The sequence below is a fragment of the Macaca mulatta genome, chromosome 18 (assembly GCF_049350105.2).
Source record: "Macaca mulatta isolate MMU2019108-1 chromosome 18, T2T-MMU8v2.0, whole genome shotgun sequence".
NCBI classification, from domain to species: Eukaryota; Metazoa; Chordata; class Mammalia; order Primates; family Cercopithecidae; genus Macaca; species Macaca mulatta.
Window position 1 is genome coordinate 4366831 of NC_133423.1, and position 14371 is coordinate 4381201.

At 43.7% G+C, this 14371-nt stretch overlaps 1 protein-coding gene and 1 long non-coding RNA gene across 11 annotated transcripts in view; one reads left to right on the forward strand and one right to left on the reverse strand.

The window, feature by feature from the left end:
• The window catches only part of ZNF516 (zinc finger protein 516), a 138823-nt gene that overhangs the window by 68536 nt on the left and 55916 nt on the right, over nt 1-14371 (forward strand). The gene's annotated exons all lie outside the window — the stretch shown is intronic.
• LOC144336475 (uncharacterized) lies at nt 2105-5749 on the reverse strand. The gene is made up of 2 exons (XR_013408324.1): nt 2439-5749; nt 2105-2404 (listed from the first exon to the last, which is right to left on the reverse strand). It is a non-coding gene; the product is annotated as an uncharacterized LOC144336475 (long non-coding RNA).

Genomic DNA, 14371 nt, shown 5'->3' on the forward strand with positions numbered 1-14371 from the left:
TTCCCACATTGATCTGGTTTTTCCAACCTAATTTATTCAACAATCAGTTGAGTGAATGTTTTCTGGTAGGTTATGTTATGTTTTTCCACTGATTTAATGTAGTAACCTTGTCATAGACTCAATCTCCGTGTGCTTTATCTGTATTTCATATAAACCTCCAGCATAGCCTCATGAGGTGAAGGTGCCACTTGTCTCAAAACACAGATAGGAAATCTGAAGTTTAGAGGGTTAAGTAAACTTTCTCAAGATGGTTCCAGTCATAAGTGTTGAAACCAATAAGATATAATAATATATTATGACATGCCACCAGGGTGTGAAGGGAAGAAGGGCAGGAAGATGGAGAAATGAAGGCTAGGAACTTGCCCTGTTTTCCTGGCATTGTGCCTGTTCTCTCTCTCAGGCTCTTGTCTCCACCCCGATCCTCACCTTTGCAGTCCCTACTCAGGGCCCAGATAGCAGGACCCTTGGGCTGGGACTTGCAGGTGGGATGTCTCCGTAGCCTGTCCAGACAGAAAGGAAAGGACCGTGCCTCGGTTCCAGGATCCTTGCTTGCCTGGAAGGAGACGCTAGGGGTCAGTGTGGTCCATCCAGAGGCCCTGTCCAGTACTGACGGGCCGCTGAGGCTCTGAGGATTGGGTTTTTGGGAGATGATGTCGGCGCCCCCTAGCTTTTTCTCCATTTCCTGTGCATAATTTCCACTCCTCCCAGTGAACTAATGATGCTGCACATGGATGAGAAATAATGTTCCTCTTTATCCATGTGTATGTGTTGACATCAGCCTTTACACATTTTTTTTTTTTTTTGGACTCTTGAGGCTTCCTTTAAGTAATTCTTTCAAATAATGTGTTTGTTTTAGAAGTTAGGGATGCCAAATTTAGTACATAAAAATACATTACTCCTGGTTAACTTTGGATTTTAGATCAAACAATAAATACTTTTTAAAAAAGGTTTACGTATGTCCCATGCAATATTTGGGATATACTTACACTAAAGATTTATTTGTTATTTATCTGAAGATCTGTATTTTAGATAACCGGACATGCTGTATTTGAGCTGGTGAGTGTCTTGTGAGTAAACCTTTTCTGGTAGGTTATGTTCTTTTAATGCATGGCGGAAATGTCTGTTCTTGTTGCTGATCAAAGCCTGTTGAGCACAACGCCTTTTGTTCATTACTAGATGGTAGATGTTGGCTACCTCACATCAGCAAAGGCTGGAAGAATAATTCGCTGAGGGAGAGGAGGGGAGATCCTTCAGTGGAGTTTGCTTTCTTTCTGCAGTTTACATTTGTTAATACTTTAAACGCGTGGATTAGCTCTATTGAGGGTCAGAACAATGCTTGTGGAAATAGAGATTTAAAAGAAAACAAATAACCTTTCTGTTTCATTTGAATTAAAAAAGTGACTGCTGGCATTTTCTATGGTTCTCTAAAAGTTTCTTGAGTTAGGATGAAGGAATGTACTCAAGTTTGCTATGCAACGTGAAGGCAGTTTTATGTTAATTTGACGTCTGAAATTCCCTGTGCCCAGCACTGGGGGGTTTGCCTGCTTGGCGTGAATGTCAGCTGTCAGACCTGGAAGCTTGATTGGGCTCGGGTATTTTTGCAGGTGAATTTCTGTGTTGAGGCTTTGGTGGTGTCTCCTGGACGTCGACCCATCGTGAGTTGTCAGTGACTTGAGTGCCGCGTGGGTGGGTCTATCACATTTCATTTGCTTTGTGGGACCCTGGAAAATGCAGGACAAGCTCTGGTAAGAGTTCAGGTGTTGACAAAAGACGCAGCTCCGACCAAGAGGCGTCAGGTCATCTGCATGAGCATACCTCCTGAATTCAAAATCAGAACAGCCCCAAGAATTCCTTCGGTCCTCCTGAGATGTGGGCTTCCCAGATGTGGAGAAATGTTTAGCTGTCTCAGCGGCATGTGGTCTGTGGCCTGTGATTTTCACAAGAGATGGGGAATCAGTGGTCAGGATCGCACACAGCGTGTGAGGATATCAGCCCTCATTGTGACGTGGTTCCTTTGGTGGACACATTTCCTCTGGCTCTAAATTGATTTTGTCTATGCATGAGCTAGCCTTATTTAGTTTTGATTTAAAAATGCTAAGTTAATATGTGTGAAAAAATTAGTGGCCAATCGCCATTCTCTTGGGAATTCTGTGTCCTGTGCTTGAACTGTTGAAGAATTACTGATGGATTAGTTGTAGATTCCACGGGGCAAATGAAAAAGGCATAAAACAGTGGGTTCTTCCCATGCCTCCATGTGCAAAGAGATCTCACACTTTTTTTTTTTTGAGAGATGGATGTATAATTGATGAAGGTTCTGGAACCTGGTGTGGCTCCGAGATAAGGCACTTCCCAGTAGGGGAGGTTGCGACTTCACCTGCCTGTTTTTCAGTGGGAGCCTTTTCACCTGCGTGTGTGTGTTTCAGGGGGAGCCTTTTCACCTGCGTGTGTGTGTTTCAGGGGGAGCCTTTTCACCTGCGTGTGGGTGTTTCGTGGGAGCCTTTTCACCTGCGTGTGGGTGTCTCGGGGGGAGCCTTTTCACCTGCATGTGTGTGTTTCGTGGGAGCCTTTTCACCTGCGTGTGTGTGTTTCGTGGGAGCCTTTTCACCTGCGTGTGTATTTCAGGGGGAGCCTTTTCACCTGCGTGTGTATTTCAGGGGGAGCCTTTTCACCTGCATGTGTGTGTTTCACGGGGAAGCCTTTTCACCTGCATGTGTGTGTTTCGTGGGAGCCTTTTCACCTGCGTGTGTGTGTTTCGTGGGAGCCTTTTCACCTGCGTGTGGGTGTTTCGTGGGAGCCTTTTCACCTGCATGTGTGTGTTTCGTGGGAGCCTTTTCACCTGCGTGTGGGTGTTTCGGGGGAGCCTTTTCACCTGCATGTGTGTGTTTCACGGGGAAGCCTTTTCACCTGTGTGTGTGTGTTTTGGGGGAGCCTTTTCACCCATGTGTGTTTCAGGGGGAAGCCTTTTCACCTGCACGTGTTTTGGGGGGAGGCTTTTCACCTGCATGTGTTTTGTGGGGAGTGTTTTTACCTGTGCGTGTGTTTTTGGGGGGGGGGAAGCCTTTTCATCTGTGTGTTTCGAGGGGAACCTTTTCATCTACATGTGTTTCAGGGGGATCCTTTTCGTGTACGTGTGTTTCGGGGGGAACCTTTTCATCTGCGTGTTTCAGGGGGAGCCTTTTCACCTGCATGTGTTTCGGGGGGAGCCTTTTCACCTGTGTGTGTTTCACGGGGGAACTTTTTCACCTGCATGTGTGTGTTTCGGGGGGAGCCTTTTCATCTGCGTATGTTTCAGGGGGGAACCTTCTCATCTACGTGTGTTTTGGTGGGAACCTTTTCATCTGTGTGTTTCAGGGGGAAGCCTTTTCACCTGTGTGTGTTTCACGGGGGAACTTTTTCACCTGCATGTGTGTGTTTCACGGGGGAACTTTTTCACCTGCATGTGTGTGTTTCACGGGGGAGCCTTTTCACCTGCGTGTGTGTGTTTCGTGAGGTGGGGGGAGACTTTTCATCTGCGTGTGTTTCAGAGGGGAGCCTGTTCACCTGCATGTGTGTGTTTCGGGGGGAAACTTTCCACCTGCATGTGTGTTTCTGGGGGAGCCTTTTTACCTGCGTGTTTCGGGGGGGAGTCTTTTCATGAAACTTCGTGTTTCGGGGGGAGACTTTTCACCTACGTGTGTTTTGGGGGGAGCCTTTTCACCTGCGTGTGTTTTGTGGGGAGCGTTTTTACCTGCATGTGTGTTTTGGGGGGAGCCTTTTCACCTGCGTGTGTTTTGTGGGGAGCGTTTTTACCTGCATGTGTGTTTCAGGGGGAGCCTTTTCACCTGTGTGTGTTTCATGGGGGAGCCTTTTCACCTGTGTGTGTTTCATGGGGGAGCCTTTTCACCTGTGTGTGTTTCATGGGGGAGCTTTTTCACCTGCATGTGTGTGTTTCGTGGCAGAATGGGGGGAGCCTTTTCACCTGCATGTGTGTGTTTCAGGGGGGAGCCTTTTTACCTGCGTGTTTGTGTTTCAGGGGGGAGCCTTTTTACCTGCGTGTGTGTGTTTCAGGGGGAGCCTTTTCACCTGCGTGTGTGTTTCAGGGGGAACCTTTTCACTTGCATGCGTGTGTTTTGGGGGGAATCTTTTCACTTGCATGCATGTGTTTCATGGGGGAACCTTTTCACCTGCATGTGTGTGTTTCAGGGGGAACCTTTTCACCTGCATGTGTGTGTTTCAGGGCGGAGCCTTTTCACCTGTGTGTGTGTGTGTTTCAGGGGGAACCTTTTCACTTGCATGCGTGTGTTTCAGGGGGGAACCTTTTCACCTGCGTGTGTTTCAGGGGTGAGCCTTATCTCCTGCCAGCATATGTCTTGTCATGTCTTGTTGCTTAAAAGGTGTTTGAGGCAAGGTACTGTCAGTTCACATTAAGGACGTATTAACGAGAACACACAGGAAGGGCTTTGTGTTGTTTCTCTCCTCAGAGGAATTTCACGAACGCTAGCATTTGATCCATGCAGCTTTTCCTTTCCTAGCTTGTAAAACTTGTGGCTGTTTTTCTTTTGGGAATGTGTTCGCATCCCTTCCCTTGTAAAGAATGTGTGTAAATTCTGTTGTGGACAACCATTTTAATGGGTCTCTGTTAGATTGTGCGGCCAGCTGCAGAGTGCTTGAATCCTGGGGTCTCCGAGTGTTCCAGGTGAGAGTCCTGCGGTGTGCACAGCCCAGGGTCTCCGTGCAAACTCCAGGTGGCCAGACGCATCCAGATTTAGTTACAGAGCTCAGTGTGATATTGAGAGTACGTCTTGTCTTCCTTTATCAGGTAAAAATGAACCGGTGACAAAAATAAATTATCTTTGCTTTTCTTTAGGATTTGTATGGCGGAGAATTCATTTAGTTGTTTTTTTCTTATCTATTCCAGTTTGTCATAGTTCACGATTGGAGATTTCTTTCTAAGCTGTTCTGCCCACAGTAGATGCAGTTTCTGCTTGTCCTATCCTCTGGATAAATGGAATTCGTATCTTCTCCTCCCATGCCTCCCCAGTGCCCCATGTCTGCCCCCCATCATCCTGTCCTTGCCTTTTGCCTTTTGGCTGGAGCCCTCCATTTATTTGCTCTGTACTAGGGTATGTCTACTTCACAACCCATTTCTATGTAATGGTGGTTTCTGGGTATCTTTTAATTCTCTACCTCTACATAAATACAGAGTCCCACTTCTCTTATAGCCTTCGAACTGCCTCATAATGAGTCGATTTAATTCTGAGGTTGTGCTTGTTGTTTTCATTTCTGAGTCCTACATTTAGCTTCCGGAAAGTTAGGGCAGTCACGTGTTTGCAGGTGCAACACTGCTGCATAGCCCGAGTGTATGAATACCCGGTCATCGGCCGTGACGCCCCTGGAGACCGTGGTCTGCTCCTCACTGCCGCAGTGCAGGGAGTACCAAGGGACCGGCCCGCTCTCCGCAGGCTCCTCTGCATGGCTGTGGCAGGAGCTGTCTCCCGGTTTCCTGGGTCAGGGCCCTCTCCAGGAACTGTTTGCTGTGTCTAACTCCACGTCTCTAGCTGATGGTAATGTCTTCCTGAATTCTAGGCAACTCTACCAAATTCCAATTGGGTGATATTAGCGTAGATACCTTGGCTGAATTTTTCTGGGATTTACCTTAACTTGCTCATGTAGCCATGGAGTTGTTTAAAATAACAGTGATACTCATGGTAGTCTGGTGCATTATTTAATTTCTAAGATTAAAAAGCAAAAACAAAACAAAACAAAAAAACCACTTGCCTTAAAATGGCCAATGTCATACAGTTTGATCCATGTGTGAGGCAGAGAAATTCGTGATGACTTGGGCGCCAGCCCTGGCCCACCGTGTGATTGAGATCTGCAGAAACTTTTTCAGAAACTTGTCTCTTCTTTGAAAATACTTATGCTGTGGCCCTTTGTGTACTTTCTTACTGTAGGTAAAATCAAAGAAGTGTGAGATGTTGGCAAAACATAGGTGGTACTTAGTGTGAAGTAGTGTCCTCTGTAATAATGGAACATTTTACAAGGTTTATTTTGGGATGATGTTCACCCCTAGGACCTGCTCCCTGTGGCTTGGATGTTTTGAAAAGACTCTAGGAACTTAGTGTGGAATTCTTTTGCCCCATTTCCCCTTCAAGCGAACCCTTGAGTTGTCTAGCAGGTTCTATGGAGAGCAGAGGGAGGGACCCAGTGGTAGCTTTGCAAACACAGAACTCATGGGGGCTCAGCCCGGGCTCTGCTTTCCAGCTCCGAGACAAGGTCTGGCCTCACGGACTGGACCAGGGTACCAGCTGGGACGTGGGACTTGTTCCTTAAAGCACGAAGCCCTGGAGCAGCTGCCAGCGCAGTGTCTCCGTCACCTAAGGCGTAGCCCGCCATGCCTCCGGCAGCCAGGAGAGCAGCCTCAGAGCCTCAGCTGCCCTGCTCCTCTTGGGAGGTTTATGACTTCCGAACTTGACTTCAAACCCTGTCTCTAGAGCCCTTTTCCAGTATGCACCAGCCTAAATGCAGGATGGACTTCCTAAGGGTAATTCATCTTGCTTTGTAAACGTGTATCCGTAGTTGACCCTGGACATGCATATTGTGCACAGGAGAGGTGTTTGGAATGTATGTTGATCGTAAGCAGGAGGCGCAGCGCACACTGCATTCTAGGGCAGGAGCTGTTAGAAATTGTCCACGTCCAGGTGCTCAAGTCAGAATCAGAATCATCCTGGGAAGTCTCCTTGCTTGTTCTCTTCCATTTCTCTTCTTTTGGGCACCACCAAAATTCATGATTTAGAAAGCAAATCCACTTTTTGGTCTATTGGTGTTTTCAAAAGATATCACTAAGGAAATTCAATCACACTTACTGATATTGTGGATGAAGTACCCGTTCGTGGACTGATCTGGGAATTTCATTACTGATCATAAACTTTTCTGATGAAAGTGCATTTTTAGTTTTGAACAGCCAGTTTATAACTACTTTTCTTTTGGTTTATAGAATATGACACATTCAGGAGGTGTAACCCCTCCCCAGCCCAGCATGGCAAGGTATAATAGAGGCTTGGGAAGCATAAACTTTTACGACCACAGGAATTGCTTTTACCTGCACGTTTTTTTGATCATTTCTCCTACTTAGAATACTTTTTTTTTTTTTTTTTGTATGTGGAAAATGGGGAGTGGCACATGTTATTTCATGGAAAACAGTGGATACTTAAAGAAAATATTCTGGCTGGGCGTGGTGGCAAACAGTCTCGCTCTGTTGCCCAGGCTGGAGTGCAGTGGCGCAATCTCAGCTCACTGCAAGCTCCGCCTCCCAGGTTCACGCCATTCTCCTGCCTCAGCCTCCCGAGTAGCTGGGACTACAGGCGCCCGCCACCTCACCTGGCTAGTTTTTTGTATTTTTTAGTAGAGACGGGGTTTCACCATGTTAGCCAGGATGGTCTCGATCTCCTGACCTCGTGATCCACTCGTCTTGGCCTCCCAAAGTGCTGGGATTACAGGCTTGAGCCACCACGCCTGGCCAGAATATTTTTTTTAAGTATCCAGTGTTTTCCATGAAATAACATGTGCCACTCCCCATTTTCCACATACAAATAGTCCTGAGAATAGTGTATATATACGTAAAATGAGCAGTGTGGTTGAGTTTGCTCCTTATGATCTGATACTTTACTGATATCAGCAGTTTGACAAATGACCTTTCTGGAATTCGGTATATGGTAAGATGACCTTTATAGAAATGAGCAAAAAATAGAGACAGCAATGAGGGTTGGGGGTAGAGAGCAGATTTTGGGCCAGAGGGTGAGAAGGACGTTGGAGGAGTTCGGATAGTCAAGTAAACGTCAACAGATTTGGAGAATTAGCATCTGCAGTGCTGCACCTTTTACACCATCTCCAGCAGGCTTACTTAGATCTTAAGCTTAGTGCAGATGTAAGAGCAGTGAAAACTGACTACCAAGAATGAAAAGCTACAGAAATGGCAGATATTAAATGCCTACTAAACAAAAGCACCTCAGCACCTGGGGCTATTGTGGGAGCCATGGGATCCGCGGGTACCTGGAGTCGCTCCCTCATGATCACCTGTGTGAGGTCAGTAGAAAGACTGGGGCTGCCTCTCGCTCCACGTGCATGGTCTTCACACACAGTGGGGACTCCTGGCTTCCGGGCTGGGAACGAATATGAAAGGAGCAGTGTTTATGAGACAAGTAATATTTTTATTGTATATGTTCTCATGAACTTGTATTAGTCTCTTCTCATGCTGCTAGTAAAGACATACCTGAGATTGGGTAATTTATAAAGCAAAGAGGTTTAATGGACTCGCAGTTCCACATGGCTGGGGGGGCCTCATAATCGTGGCAGAAGGTGAAGGAGAAGCAAAGGCATGTCTTACATGGCAGCAAGCAAGGGGGCTTGTGTGGGGGAACTGCCCTGTATCAAACGATCAGATCTCGTGAGCTTTATTCACTGTCACGAGAGCAGCATGGGAAAGACCCACCCCCATGATTCAGTTACCCCCCATTGGGTCCCTCCCAGTACATATTGGAATTATGGAGCTTCAATTCAAGATGAGATTTGGGTGGGGACGCAACCAGAGCATATCAAACTGTTGCAAAATGGACGTATTTTATTTATGTATTGTTACATTACGTACAATTTAATCGTCGTAGAAAATGCAGATGAGGGAAAAGACAAAGAAGGTGTCACTGCTCACAGGTAATGACTTGATATTTTGGACTGGCTGCACCTGTCTACGAATATCCTTTGTGTATACACATTTGATACACATGTCCCTTTAGTATGTTTTTCTCTTGAGTGTACACACATACACCTAGCACATCTGGAAAATATTTGTCTCTATCCCATTGTTTCAACTTAATATATTGTGAGCTTTTGTTGTCCACGTGTATACAGCCTCATGTATAATCCTGGACCATTCTGAATGCCCCCAGGGTCTCAGAAAGTAGAGATGTAACTCATTTCTGGCATTTAGAGACTCAGGTTTCCAGAGTAGGAGTGGCTGTGACCCGCAGTATCTGTGCCTAACGGATGTGTTTTATTGGTGAGGTGGTGTGAAATGAAAGTGGACCCCTAGCCTGTCAGGGTCCAGTACCAGCTGGGCACCAGCTTGCTCTGTGTCTCACATTTTTCATCTGCAGAATGAGGTGTTTGGGCTGGAGGAAGGGGGACCCATCCGCCCTGCAGACCCTCCGCCCTCAGGCTTCTGTTCCTTTGCTTATCCTATTGCTTATCCTAGGTCACAACGCTTTCTAACTTCTACTTGTAAATGGGATTTTACATCTTGTGTTCAATTTTGGCTTTAAAATTAAATTCATCGGTTTCCCCGGCTTTGCACTACATTATAGCTTTCCAAAAAGAAAATTGAGATTATAATTACATTTAAAATAAAGTTATTGCTAAAGGATTTTTGTTTCCACTTTCCTTTTTTCACATTTAGAGGTCACCCAGAAGCACAGTCTTCTATTTCTTAATCATTTGTTTTTCGTATCTTAAGCCTGTGTGTTTGCACCAGTGACCCGGGGAGTTAGGATGCAGTGTATGTTACAGTGTGTGTTATAGTGTGTGTTACAGTGTGTGGTATAGTGTGTGCTAACAGTGTGTTATAGTGTGTGTTACAGTGTGTGTTATAGTGTGTAACAGTGTGTTATAGTGTGTGTTACAGTGTGTGGTATAGTGTGTGTTAACAGTGTGTTATAGTGTGTGTTACAGTGTGTGCTACAGCATGTGTTACAGTGTGTTATAGTGTATGTTACAGTGTGTGTTATAGTGTGTTACAGCGTGTTAGTGTATATCAGTGTGTTATAGTGTGTTACAGTGTATATTATAGTGTGTTACAGTGTGTCATAGCATGTTACAGTGTATATTACAGTGTGTGTTAGTGTATGTTAGTGTGTTATAGTGTGTTATAGTGTGTTACAGTGTATATTACAGTGTGTTAGTGTGTCATAGCATGTTACAGTGTATATTAGTGTGTGTTACAGTGTGTTACAGCATGTGTTACAGTGTATGTTACAGTGTGTTATAGTGGTATGTTACAGTGTGTTGTAGCATGTGTTAGTGTTACAGCATGTGTTAGTGTGTTATAGGGTGTGTGTGTTACAGCATGTGTTACAGTGTGTGTTACAGTGTATGTTACTGTGCATGTTATAGCATGTGTTGCAGTGTATGTTATGTTCTGTGTGTGTTGACAGTGAATGGATGTGGTAGAGAAACAGTCGTGGGGCTGCCACAAGCAGTGGGAAAGAGAAATGTAGAATCCTCTTATTCAACTGACATTTATTTTTACGAAGAAACTGCTTATCATTCAATTTTGAAATGTTACTGTTATGTTTGAACCTCTGGCCAAGAATCCTTTGTAAGATAACTAGCAAAATTGTGGAATCTCACATGTAATAAGTGACACTCTTTTGCATTTTGTATATTTAAATATCATTTCTCTTCAGAGGTTGAGATGATACAAGTATTTCCTAACTTAGGGCTTTCTGAAACTTTTATGCAGAAACTCAGTGGTAGTCATAATTCCATAAAGGAAATGATACGTATGTTTTTAGGAATAGTAAGAAAATCTCGAGTTTAGTATTTTCTCTAATTGAAAGCTACCAAGTTAATATAATTACATCAAAAAGGGAGAAAAATTCCTTTCAAGTTTTATTACTTCGTGGCTTTCAGTAACAAAGCAGTATCAGATGTAAATTCTGAAACAGGTTTTTATGGAAGAATCTTTAATATGATACATTAAGGGAAAAATCCATGCTTGGATTATATACCTATTTAAATGTGTCTGCAAAGCATGAGTTAGAAAAAATGATGAGTTACTTGCAAACATCTTTGGTGAAAACAAAAAGTCATTGATGTTTTCCCGTTATTGAAGGCAGAAGACTTTTGAGATTTTAAGTTTCTCAAGATTCCTGGCGTTGTTCTTACAGCTTTGGTTTCCACGCTTTCATGGGTTAATAAAATGTTGAAAGAGCCAGGAGGAGTGTAGAGTAAAACATTTAAGGCTAAAATTGTGCACCCAGCTCTCTACCCTTGCCTGGGACAGGGAGAGCCTGTTCTTTGAAGTTGAGAATGAGGGACCAGATGAGCTGTTCAGTAGCCGCCACAGCATCGAGGCATTTGGAGTTCAAAGGCATCTCACTGAGACCATTTGCCAAGTTTCATTTCAAAACTTCACAGCAACCATCGAATGGTTGCAAGCTGAGAAGCATTGTGAAAATCTGTTTATTTCTCAATATCCCAGATTGCCCTGACCCTGTATTCTCCAAGTTATTTGTGGAGGTCTTTGGGTTATGTTTCCCAGGCATGAGAACAGCTAAATATTTCTGCTTTCGTTTTTTTTTTTTTCTTTTTTGTTTGCTTATTAACAACAGCGGTAATTTGAGATTAAAATCCCTCCCCCCTTTAATTTGAGGAGGCACAATGGAGAAATGAAAGAAGGATATGTTCTTTTATCTAAAATCAGTGACGAAGGAGGCAGAATTTAAGAAGCGGGACAATGTGTTTTAATGGATATTTTCAATTTGCTTTTTGCCAATCACTGAAGTTCAAAGTTTTATTTTATATGAAACTTTTAAACCTTAGTTTCAACTATCGTAAAGGCTTACGTGTGTGGGCGATGGTCCTCACACTTACTATTCAGAGATGTTTCTCATGAAGTCTAAATGAGGAACTATTGGTTTCTGGCTCTTCAGGCCTACAGAAAATCCAAATCACAATTTCCTGAGCTAATATTTGTGCTTGGATTAAAGTTTTATTTGAAACAGGATTAAGTATTTGACTAAAATCCCCAAACTGCCCAACAGTAAGTTTGGATAACTTATACCTCCTTGGTTATTAATGGAAAAATCTCACGACCTTTGACATGGTGTAAAGCATGGGTGACATTTCAGTGTAGACTGTGCCCCAGAACATCTCAGCATTATCACAGATTTGGGGAGCATCACCAGCTTTGTCTAGAGGTGGTGAAGGCCAGGGCAGTTCATTCCTGGTGTGTAGTACAGGAGGGCCAGTTCTTCCTGGGGAACTGGCCACGTCTTCCAAGGAGGACCAAAGTGTGGTTTCCAAACATGATTTTCTTAAAATGTCTTGGTGCAAAGTGGTGTTCATTACCAAGTGAACGTTTGTGTTTTCTGAGAGTTTTTCCTTTCCTTTCAGTCAGATTTGGTGATTCTGTGTGCTGTTGTGCTACAAGCTGACCTTTTATTCCATAGTGATTGCACACTTAGTATAGGAGGATATATTGTTAGAAACAGCCTACTCTGTTAGTATAAATTAATGAACTTCATTTCCAGTTATTGAAAACGGTTGCTAACAGTATATTGACTCATTTGCAAACTGAGCTAATTGGCGGTTGGAACTGAAGCAAGTATTTAAACCCGTAGCTTTTACAGTCAGAGAGGTGCTAACTTTTGAAGATACACATTGTTAAGGGATCCAGGGCCTCATTTATGCCTCGTGGAACCTGAGTGGCGCAGACATATCCTGAATCAGAAACCCCGAACTCTGTTCAGGACATGGTGCATTTTGAGCTGGTTTCTCTCTGCGGTTGAAATGGGAGAAATGCAATTTGCAATAAGCTTCTATTTAGAAGCATTCTTTCCTGGGCAAGAGGTGTAACTTGGTTCAAACAGCAAAACAGGCTCTTTCCATGGCTGTTTCCCTGAGGACCCCGACGACTCCGCTGCAGCCGCTGCCCTTCAGAACCCACCTGCGAAGAATCCAAGGGAGAGGCAGGCCCTGCATGGCCGCCGTGGAGAGCTGGCTGTGCCCTCTTTGCAGCCCCTTGATGGAATGTACGTCCACTTACTTACAGTCTAAGGCAATGGCTCAGAGGCGTGCACTTGTGGTTGGAAAATTGACATCTAGTAAAGTTAGATGGGTGTCAAAGCCACAGCCAGGCTTGCTGTGACCACTGTCAGTGCCAGGCCATTGTCACACACATGAGGTGGCCCGAGAATAAGTGCGCTTGGAACACTCACGCCTTATCAGTTCTGTTCTGTTAAGAGCTCTTCTCAGCTGACTCTAAACTACTCTTTTCTTTTTCTTTTCTTTTCTGTCTTTTTTTTTTGGAGACAGAATCTTGGTCTGTTGCCCATGCTGCTGGAGTGCAATGGGGCGATCCCAGCTCACTGCAACCTCCACCTCTTGGGTTCATGCAAATCTCCTGCCTCAGCCTCTCCAGTAGCTGGGACTGCAGGCATGCACCACTACATCTGGCTAATTTTTGTATTTTTAGTAGAAACGGAGTTTCACCAGGTTGGCCGGGCTGCTCTCGAACTCCTGACCTTAGGTAATCTGCCCACCTCGGCCTCCCAAAGTGCTGGGACTACAGCCGTGAGCCACCGTGCCCGGCGTAAACAACTTTTTTTTTGTATTAGAACACAGAACTGGTCCATTGTGGTGAGACATTTAAGAATGTGTGGTGTCTGTGTGTGCACACACATATTACTTGATTTGAAAAATAGATTAAAAGCCAGATTCTCTGTGTGTTTAATATCACATAGTTGTGGGAACATGAATGGCCCATCCTTCTCATGACTTTATGTCATTTTAAGAAATTTAAGACCAAATTTTAGAATTTATTGGTTTATCATTCATATAATTATTCTTAATTGAGCCTTTAAACAACTCCAGTGCTAATGAAGTAGGTAACCTTCTTTGGGTGAAGAAAGTTAAAGAAAACCTGAAAAGAGAACTTTGATCGACAGTAGTATGTAGATTTAAATAGTAGGTTGTGGTTTACATGTGTAACTCTTTTGAAAACCACCATAGACACGAAAGCTGTGTACATTCAGTATTGCCTGTATTGCCAGCTGGGGGTACATAGTGACAGAGGGCGTTTGTTCTGTGGTCAGCTACATTGTAAGACAGTATATTACATTTTAGGGATGAAAACCTTTTAAAAAAAAAAAAAACTGAAACCCAGCTGAGGAAAATAACACGTGGAGCTGGTATCCCACCTTCACATAAGATTATTTTTCAGTGAAATTGTACTTAAGGATGTGCTAGTATGCTGTTCAAGAAGGTAGGAAAATGACTTGTTTCAGAATAAGTAGGCTTTTGAAACAACTGGATTGTACACAGTCGGTAATGCTGAAATCCAAACAGTAATGAAGGATTTCACTAATTTAATGTAAATACATAGGAATCTGTATATGTACATGTTAGTCTTTAAAATTCTGTAAGAAATACAGTTTAAAAGTGAAGTTTTTGAGTAAGGGTAAAAGAGAATGTTTTGATGGCCTAAGAATTTCTCAAGAAGAAAACTTTCTGTTTCAATGTTTAATATTTAACAAAACCTTTTAAATAAGCAGATGTTCAGTGGTCTTGAATACATAAAAAATTGTGTGAAGACGGGATGTTTTTGTTCATGAGACTT